Here is a 9,116-nt window from a genome sequence, read left to right as displayed (position 1 = left end):
CCTTGTTGGCCAAGCTTTATATTCATATTTAGTCAGCATTCGTTGTCGTCTTGCAATGTGGCCCATGGCCAAAAGTATGACATCATATGTTCAGAGTCCCTTAGTTGCAAGTTGGTACGCAAGGATAGGTAAGGCCATGAGTTCCGGTCTCGCTCCCCCAAGTTTGGGGCGTGACAAAAGTCGTATTAGAGTAGTTCTGTCCTAGAGAGTCTACAAGCCGTGTCTAGTAGAGTCTTGTTTATGGGTGTGTCGTGCACCACACTTATAAGCAGGAGGCTACATGGCATTTAGGATTGTCACTCTTTCTTCTTACTCTAGATCGTATGGTAGAACTCACTTATAAGAATCCATGTTCTGAAATTCTATTTTATTCGTACGATGCCTACTTCCCGAAAGAAGGTTGGAAAGATAGATAGTTGTGGAAGAACTGAGTCAGATGAATTGAATTTTGTATGATGCCTACGATAAGTAAATATGAGGTCTTTAGCAGATCATGGGTGTACTGAAATGGGTAAGCTTCCTGATAAGAAGCCTTAAGGCAAGAATGCCTATCCATCTTTATGGTGAAGGACAATGAGGGATTAAGAAGATAAGTACAAGTTTCGGCAAGTAAAAGGAGCAAGGTGAAAAAGGGTACGAGGTACCTAGTTAATGAAGGTTAACAACGTTTATAATTGAGGCAGAGGAACATAAACTTCTTGAGTTATATTTAATAGTAACAGAGGTATATATAATTGGTCACACCCTTTCCAGATATGTCCTATAGGGGTTTGTCACACCTCCTTTTTCCGCCTCCGCCAGGGGGCATAGAGAGTTTTTCCAATTAAAGGACAATCGAAACGGGATTTGTTTATTTATTTCAGAGTCGCCACTTGGGAGATTTAGGGTGTCCCAAGTCACCAATTTAATCCCGAATCGAGGAAAATATTCGACTTTCCAAATGAAGTCTGCGAACCAGAAATTCTAAGTAAGGAATTCTGTTGACCCGAGGGAAGGTGTTAGGCACCCCCGAATCCCGTGGTTCTAGCACGGTCGCTTAAACTGTTGTAATGGCTAAAATATCTGATTTTAATACATGTTCAAAAACTATAGTGCAATTTTAACTTTTAACCGCTTTTATTGTTATTATTATTATTTTTACAAGAATGTGAACATTGTTTAAAACATGTCTTTGGATTACGTCACATGAAATGCACCCGCAATCCGGAACACATTTTATTCAATGTTTTGGGATTTGGATTTGGGTCGCAAAAATGCGCACCCGTGTTTAAGAATGTATTATTATTAACATCGTGCCTAAAGCGATTAACGTATTATTATTTATGGGTAAGACCGTGGAATTCACTAAACAGTCCATCCCGAATTCTAAATACTCAATTAAACATTTATTGAGGGCCCCGCAATTGGTGCATTTTATTGGGCGAGACTCATCTCATTTATTTTTAAAAGACAATCCTAAAATGCCTACATTATTTTCTATTAAATCTGTCTCTACAAAATAAAATAAAAAAAATGTCTTAATTTATTTACATGCTGAAATTAGCCAATAATATTTACTCTAAACAATATTTCTACAAAGTTCCTACTAGATGGCCTATTCGTTTGATTTTTGACTCGACGAAGTTACTACACCATTTATTTATTTAGGCAATATATGCAGATAGTTCAACTGTTAAACTATCGTCGAACGTTCCACTATGTGTATTAAATAGCTACATGATTCTGATTTTTTTGCAAGCTAAATAATTTGTACATACAAATAAAAATCAAAATATAATTAAAGCTAATTCAGAATTTCAACTCTTCATTTTTCGTATTCATGCTTCATATTCGGATTACAATAACCAGCTTTTCAGTTGTGTACCTGATATTGGAAGCAAAAGAAAATGAAGATGAGAATCAGCAGCAGTAATAACAGTACAACACAGCAACAACAGCCCAGCAACAGTAACAACCCAGTAACAGAGTTTGCAAACCAGTGGAGCAGTAATCCCAAAAAAAAAACAAAAGCTTCAAGCTTTGATGAAACAACAATTAATTCTGATTTCAAACAATGAAAGAAAGCAGAAGATTTTTTTTAGTTTTTTTTTTGAAAGTTTAAATATTTTTCGGAATTTTCTTTCTCTTAAATGTTCAGTCCTTTTTTTCTCTCTTATTTTCAAATCCGTTTCTCTCTCTCGTTCTTCTGTGTCTGTGTGTTTATCTCTCTCCTCAATCTGATTTCAAGACTTCTATATATATCCCATCCCATAAATCTCTCAATCAATTAAATCAATACTTTTTCCTACCAAACCCATTATTCTTCCCACTCATCCCCATTACATTAAATAAATATATCATCATCACCCCATTATATTTTGTCCCCCATGCTTCACTAAACAAATACAAGATTCCTCCTCACTAAATTTTGTCTTGTCCCCCCTTTATATTAAACAACTATATCACAAACCACCCCATTACATTTTGTCCCCCATGCTTCACATAAAGAATTCCAAAATATTTAATTACCAAACTACCCCTCTGACCTTATTGCAAATTACTATTTTACCCCCGAACGTACTACAAATTACCAAACTACCCCATCAGCTATAACAATCAATTAATCAAACTTAACCAAAATATAGACAATATGATCAATTTCTAACAATGTTTAAACAACAAATCACATGAACATGATTTCTTCAATATTTCAACAACAAATCACATGAACATGATTTCTTCAACATTTCAACAACAAATCACATGAACACAAATTGAACAACAAAGAACAACTAAAATTTGATTGAACAATATTTTAGCAACAAACAAACCTATTTTCAGATTCAACAACAACAACAACAAACAAGTATATTCAGATTTCTAAATTCAATAATATTGAACTTAAAATCAACTCTAACAACATTACAACAAACAATTCCTATATTAAACTTAAACAAGATTATGAGACAAATTCAAGAAATAATCATAAATGATAAACAAGAAATCAAACTATACAAATTTCGGATTCAAGATCAACCAAACAAAGTATGAACATGAATGAAAATATTCAATAACAATAACAAACAAACTTTATTCAAACTTCGAATTAAACTTAAACAAAACAAATAAACATATTCAAAATGAAACAAATTGAAGAAATAATCAATTAAATTTCAATTTGAATCTGACAAACATCAAACTAACAATTCCTTTTTTACAAAATAAATAAAATTAACATGATGTAAACATGAAAAACAACTAATTAAATTTCCATTTGAAATCTGAAAATTAATTCAACAAAACATATGAACATCAACAAAACAAAAATCAAATATCTAACGATAGACATGAACAAAACAAACATTTGCCGATTTTAGATTCGAGAATATCAAAACAAAATACGGACAAAATAAAATTCAAAATCTACTAACCGGATCGAAACGAAATATGTACGGACTGTTTTGACGAACCTCGAATGGGAATAAATCTGTCCGGACTCAACGACGAACTCAACGACGAGCTCACATCCCTTTTAAACTTGACGAACTCAAAACGACGCTCGACATCCCCGACTAAAACTTGAACAAACGAGATGGTTGAATCTCGTTATGGTACTGAAGGCGACGAGGATAAAGAAAAAGATGAAGCAGCAGCATCAACGGGAAGCAAGAACCCAGAAGAGGGCAGCCCTGGACGGGGTTGTTCTCCTATTTTCAGCCATGGAAACGAGTGGTCGACGAGGGCAGTGACAGCAGTAGCATGATGGGTCTGTTTGGTTTGAACTGGACGACGAGCAGCTGTTCGTCGAGGAGGAAGACGGAGCTGCTGAAACGGCAGCAGCAGCGACGCGTCGGAGCAGTGGTCGACGAGCTGTTCGTCGACAAGGTGGAGCTGGGTGTTTTAAGGACTGTGGTCGTTTGGAGATGGAGCAGACGCAGAAGTCGACGTGGAAACAGCTGCCATGGAAGCGAGTGGTCGACGAGGGCCATGGCGGACTGCTTGGTGGAGTTGGGCAGCCATGGATGTCGAGCTCAAGCTCGAGATTGACGAAGGACGAAGAAGATGAAGTGACGACGTAGACGAGCTGTTTGTTGGTGGCGTTTGGACGTGAGGGAGTGGGGTCGAGGGCAGCCATTGATGGAGCTTGGAGCTTTTGGGAAGATGAAGAAAATAGGAGGGGGGCGGATGACTTAGTATATTTTTTTAGGGTTTTTTCTTCTTTTTTGTTGTTTTGTTTTTGTAAAATGTAAGATAATAGGATGTTGGGTTATGGACTGGGTCGACCCAATTCGAAATGGACTGGGTCGTTTGGGAAGATTGGGCCATTTTTTGGGCCTGTGGCTTGAAATCGAAGAAGAGGCCCAATTCCGACTTTCTTTATATTTTCGCTCTCTTTTCTTCTTTTATTTCTCTAAAACTAAATTATAAAAATACTTAACTTATTATAAAGAACTAAATTAAGTTATAAAAGCGCAAATTAACTCCAAATAACAATAAACGCACAATTAAGTAATAATTAAGCATAAAATTGTATATTTGGACATTAAATGCTAAAAATGCAAACGATGCCTATTTTTGTAAATTTTTATTTTTTTTGTAAATAAACTTAATTACTAACAAATTGTAGAATTAAATCCTACATGCGAAATGCGACATATTTTTATATTTTTTATTAATTTAACAAATAAACATGCACAGAAAAATACAAATAATTATTCAAAAATATCACAAAATATAACAAAATTGCACACCAAGGAAAATCATGTTATTTTGAATTTTTTGGGGAGTAATTCTCATATAGGGCAAAAATCACGTGCTTACAGCTGCCCCTCTTTACCCGAAGACACGAAGGGTTTTCGCGCAAAGATAAATTGAGCGATTTTTGCCCATTCGAGTACTCCGTGTGAAGCATTTTTTTGAAAAAGATTTAACCGAACCTTTGATTCAAAGGTTTCCTACATATCCCTGGCTAAAGGGAATCAGGTTAATGTAGTTCGGGAAGTTTTGGTAGCTGGGACTACCGTGGGACTACGATGTTACTGCTGTTGCATGATGTTATCACTGCTTACCGATCTCCTTGTTACACCGTGCTTTAAAAGAAAACAAGAAGCTAGGCTAGACTGCAATTTGTTCTTGTTGCCTTGCTTTCTTGTCTGCTTGCATTTCTTCCGGTGCTTTTCTTCCTTTCGACACATGCACTTGAGTTTTTGCTGGGACCTCTTATCTCAACCTTCTGCTTCCCAGTGTTGGGGATTTTTTATTGTTTCCTGCTGGGGATTCCTGTTGTAACCCTCTATTTTATTGTCCTCTGACTTGATCTTGAAATGTATGCCTCTGTTCTATGGGCGGGCTCCCAACTTCAATACTTGAAAATTAAAGACTGAATGTATGCCTCTGTTATCTGGGCGGGCTCCCAACTTCAATGCTTGAAATGTAAAGACTGAAATGTATACCTCTGTTATCTGAGCGGGCTCCCAACTTCAATGCTTGAAATGTAAAAACTGAAATGTATGCCTCTGTTATCTGGGCATACAACTTTTGAAATAAACGCCATTCCTCTCTTCAGGCGGGCTCCTGACTTCATCAACAACTTCTAAAATAAAATGTCTTTCCTCTCTTCAGGCGGGCTCCTGATTTCAACCACAACTTTGAAAATAATCGCCATTCCTCTCTTCAGGCGGGCTCCTGACTTCAACAACAACTTCTAAAATAAAATGCATTTCCTCTCTTCAGGCGGGCTCCTGACTTTAACCAATAAATCGCCATTCTGTTCTTCAGGGGGCTCCTGACTTCAACCAATACATCGCCATTCTGTTCTTCAGGGGGGCTCCTGACTTCAACAACAACTTTAAAAATGCCATTCCTTTCTTTAGGTTGGCGAGATTTCAACAACTTTTAAAAATAAAACGCTTTTCCTTTCTTCAGGCGTGCTCCTGACTTCAACCAATAAATCGCCATTCTGTTGTTCAGGGGGGCTCCTGACTTCAACCAATACATCGCCATTTTATTCTTCAGCGGGGTTCCTGACTTCAACTAATAAATCGCCATTCTATTCTTCAGGGGGGCTCCTGACTTCAACAACTTTTCAAAAAATGTCATTCCTTTCTTTGGATGGCGAGATTTCAACAACCTTTTTTTTTAAAAAACGCCTTTCCTTTCTTCAGGAGGGCTCCTGATTTCAACCAATAAATCGCCATTCTATTCTTCAGGGGGCTCCTGACTTCAACCAATAAATCGCCATTCTATTCTTCAGGGGGGCTCCTGACTTTAACAACAACTTTAAAAATGACATTCCTTTCTTTAGGTTGGCGAGATTTCAACAACTTTTAAAAATAAAACGCCTTTCCTTTCTTCAGGCGGGCTCCTGACTTCCATCAATAAATTGCCATTCTATTCTTCAGGGGGGCTCCTGATTTCAACCAATAAATCGCCATTCTATTCTTCAGGGGGCTCCTGACTTCAACCGATAAATAGCCATTCTATTCTTCAGAGGGGCTCCTGACTTCAATCGATAAATCGCCATTCTATTCTTCAGGGGGGCTCCTGACTTCAACAACTTTTCAAAAAATGCCATTTCTTTCTTTGGATGGCGAGATTTCAACAACCCTTTTTTAAAAACGCCTTTCCTTTCTTCAGGCGGGCTCCTGACTTCAACCAATACATCGCCCTTCTATTCTTCAGGGGGGCTCCTGACTTCAACCAATAAATTGCCATTCTATTCTTCAGGGGGGCTCCTGAATTCAACAACTTTTCAAAAAATGCCATTCCTTTCTTTGGATGGCGAGATTTCAACAACCCTTTTTTTTAAAAAAAAATGCCTTTCCTTTCTTCAGGCGGGCTCCTGACTTCAACCAATACATCACCATTCTATTCTTCAGGGGGGCTCCTGACTTCAACCAATACATCGCCATTCTATTCTTCAGGGGGGCTCCTGACTTCAATCAATAAATCACCATTCTGTTCTTCAGGTGGGCTCCTGACTTCAACAACTTTAAAAACGCCTTTCCTCTCTTCAGGCGGGGCTCCTGACTTCAACCAATACATCACCATTCTGTTCTTCATGGGGACTCCTGACTTCAACCAATAAATCGCCATTCTGTTCTTCAGGTGGGCTCCTGACTTCAACAACTTTAAAAATGCCTTTCCTCTCTTCAGGCGGGGCTCCTGACTTCAACCAATACATCGCCATTCTATTCTTCAGGGGGGCTCCTGACTTCAACCAATACATCGCCATTCTATTCTTCAAGGGGGCTCCTGAATTCAATCAATAAATCGTCATTTTGTTCTTCAGGTGGGCTCCTGACTTCAACAACTTTAAAAACGCCTTTCCTCTCTTCAGGCGGGGCTCCTGACTTCAACCAATACATCGCCATTCTGTTCTTCAAGGGGGCTCCTGACTTCAACCAATAAATCGCCATTCTGTTCTTCAAGTGAGCTCCTGACTTCAACAACTTTAAAAACGCCTTTCCTCTCTTCAGGCGGGGCTCCTGACTTCAACCAATACATCGCCATTCTATTCTTCAGGGGGGCTCCTGACTTCAACCAATACATCGCCATTCTATTCTTCAGGGGGGCTCCTGACTTCAATCAATAAATCGCCATTCTATTCTTCGGGGGGCTCCTGACTTCCATCAATAAATCGCCATTCTATTCTTCAGGGGGGCTCCTGATTTCAACAACCTTTTTTTTTTCAAATTCAAACTTCTTCTTTTTTTTCTTTTCAAATTATCCTAGGAGAAAATTCATCAGACTAGATTTTGATCCTAGGAGAAGATTCATCCGACTAAGATTTTATTATATTATCTTGGGAGAAAAATTTCATCAGACCAAGATTTTGACTCTAGGAGATAAATCGTCAGACTAGGTCCATTTTGTTATGATCTTAGGAGAAAGATTCATCAGACTAAGATTTTATTATATTATCTTGGGAGAAAAATTTCATCAGACCAAGATTTTGACTCTAGGAGATAAATCGTCAGACTAAGATTTGGTATCTTAGGAGAAAATTTCATCGGACTAAGATTTGATATATTATCTTGGGAGAAAAATTTCATCGGACCAAGATTGTGACTCTAGGAGATAAATCGTCAAACTAGGTCCATTTTGTTGTGATCTTAGGAGAAAGATTCATCGGACTAAGATTTGATATCTTAGGAGAAAATTTCATCGGACTAAGATTTCTATCTTAGGAGAAAGATTCATCGGACTAAGATTTGGTATCTTAGGAGAAAATTTCATCGGACTAAGATTTGATACCTTATCTTGGGAGAAAATTTCATCGGACCAAGATTGTATCGGGAGGGAAATTCATCAGACTAGGACTTTTTATCCTAGGAGAAAAATGTAAAGATCAATGATTTGAGAAACTTACCTTTGCAATTTCTTCTTTTCTTTTCTTTTTCCTTTGCGCTGCTTTGTTCTTGCGTGCTGGGGATAATACCACTGTGGGAGTCTCCTTTCTTCCCCTCCTTCAAATCTCTCGGCTATTTTTTTATTTTTATTTTAAATTCTCTCAACACTGCTGGGGATAAAAGTGTTATCTTCTTGGGATAGCGTTGTTGAGGATAACGCTGCTGGGGAATTTTATCCATTCAAATTGATGCTTCATTCTTCTGGAAGCTGCTGGGGATGATAATGGCTTTTGCTTTTTCTAAACACCAATTTCATCTCCTTGGTTCTGTCTGCTGGGGATCAACTTCCTCCATTGGAAACTTATTATGTTGGGGGCAACCCTGGTTCAAAGACCACTTCCTTGGTGCTATCTTTATTCTTCCCCAAATGGGTACCTGATTTTCCAGAAAATTTTCTAACTGAAAAGAAAATTTTCTGCTCCAGTTTGACAATCTTTCTTGTGGCATGCATTTCTGACATCAATGCCATTTCCTTTACCTGTTTCAAATTAAACAAAATTTGTTAGTTTAAAACGCGGTGGTTGGTTGTGATACTCCTACTTGGGATGTCTTTCCCTTTCTCCTTCATTGCTCTACGTTCCACAACTTGTTGGGGATGATATTATTTGCTGGGAATGATCCCTTTCTGTTGGGGATATCCCTCTTCTTTTGTGGCACAGCTCGAAAACTGGCATTTCCCTGACCTTTTAGTCTCGCATGAATTTCCCAAATCATGCTCATTGCTCT

The sequence above is a fragment of the Nicotiana sylvestris genome, chromosome 1 (assembly GCF_000393655.2).
Source record: "Nicotiana sylvestris chromosome 1, ASM39365v2, whole genome shotgun sequence".
NCBI lineage: Eukaryota > Viridiplantae > Streptophyta > Magnoliopsida > Solanales > Solanaceae > Nicotiana > Nicotiana sylvestris.
The sequence above is the reverse complement of the archived record's forward strand: the minus strand, read 5'-3'. Positions refer to the sequence as shown.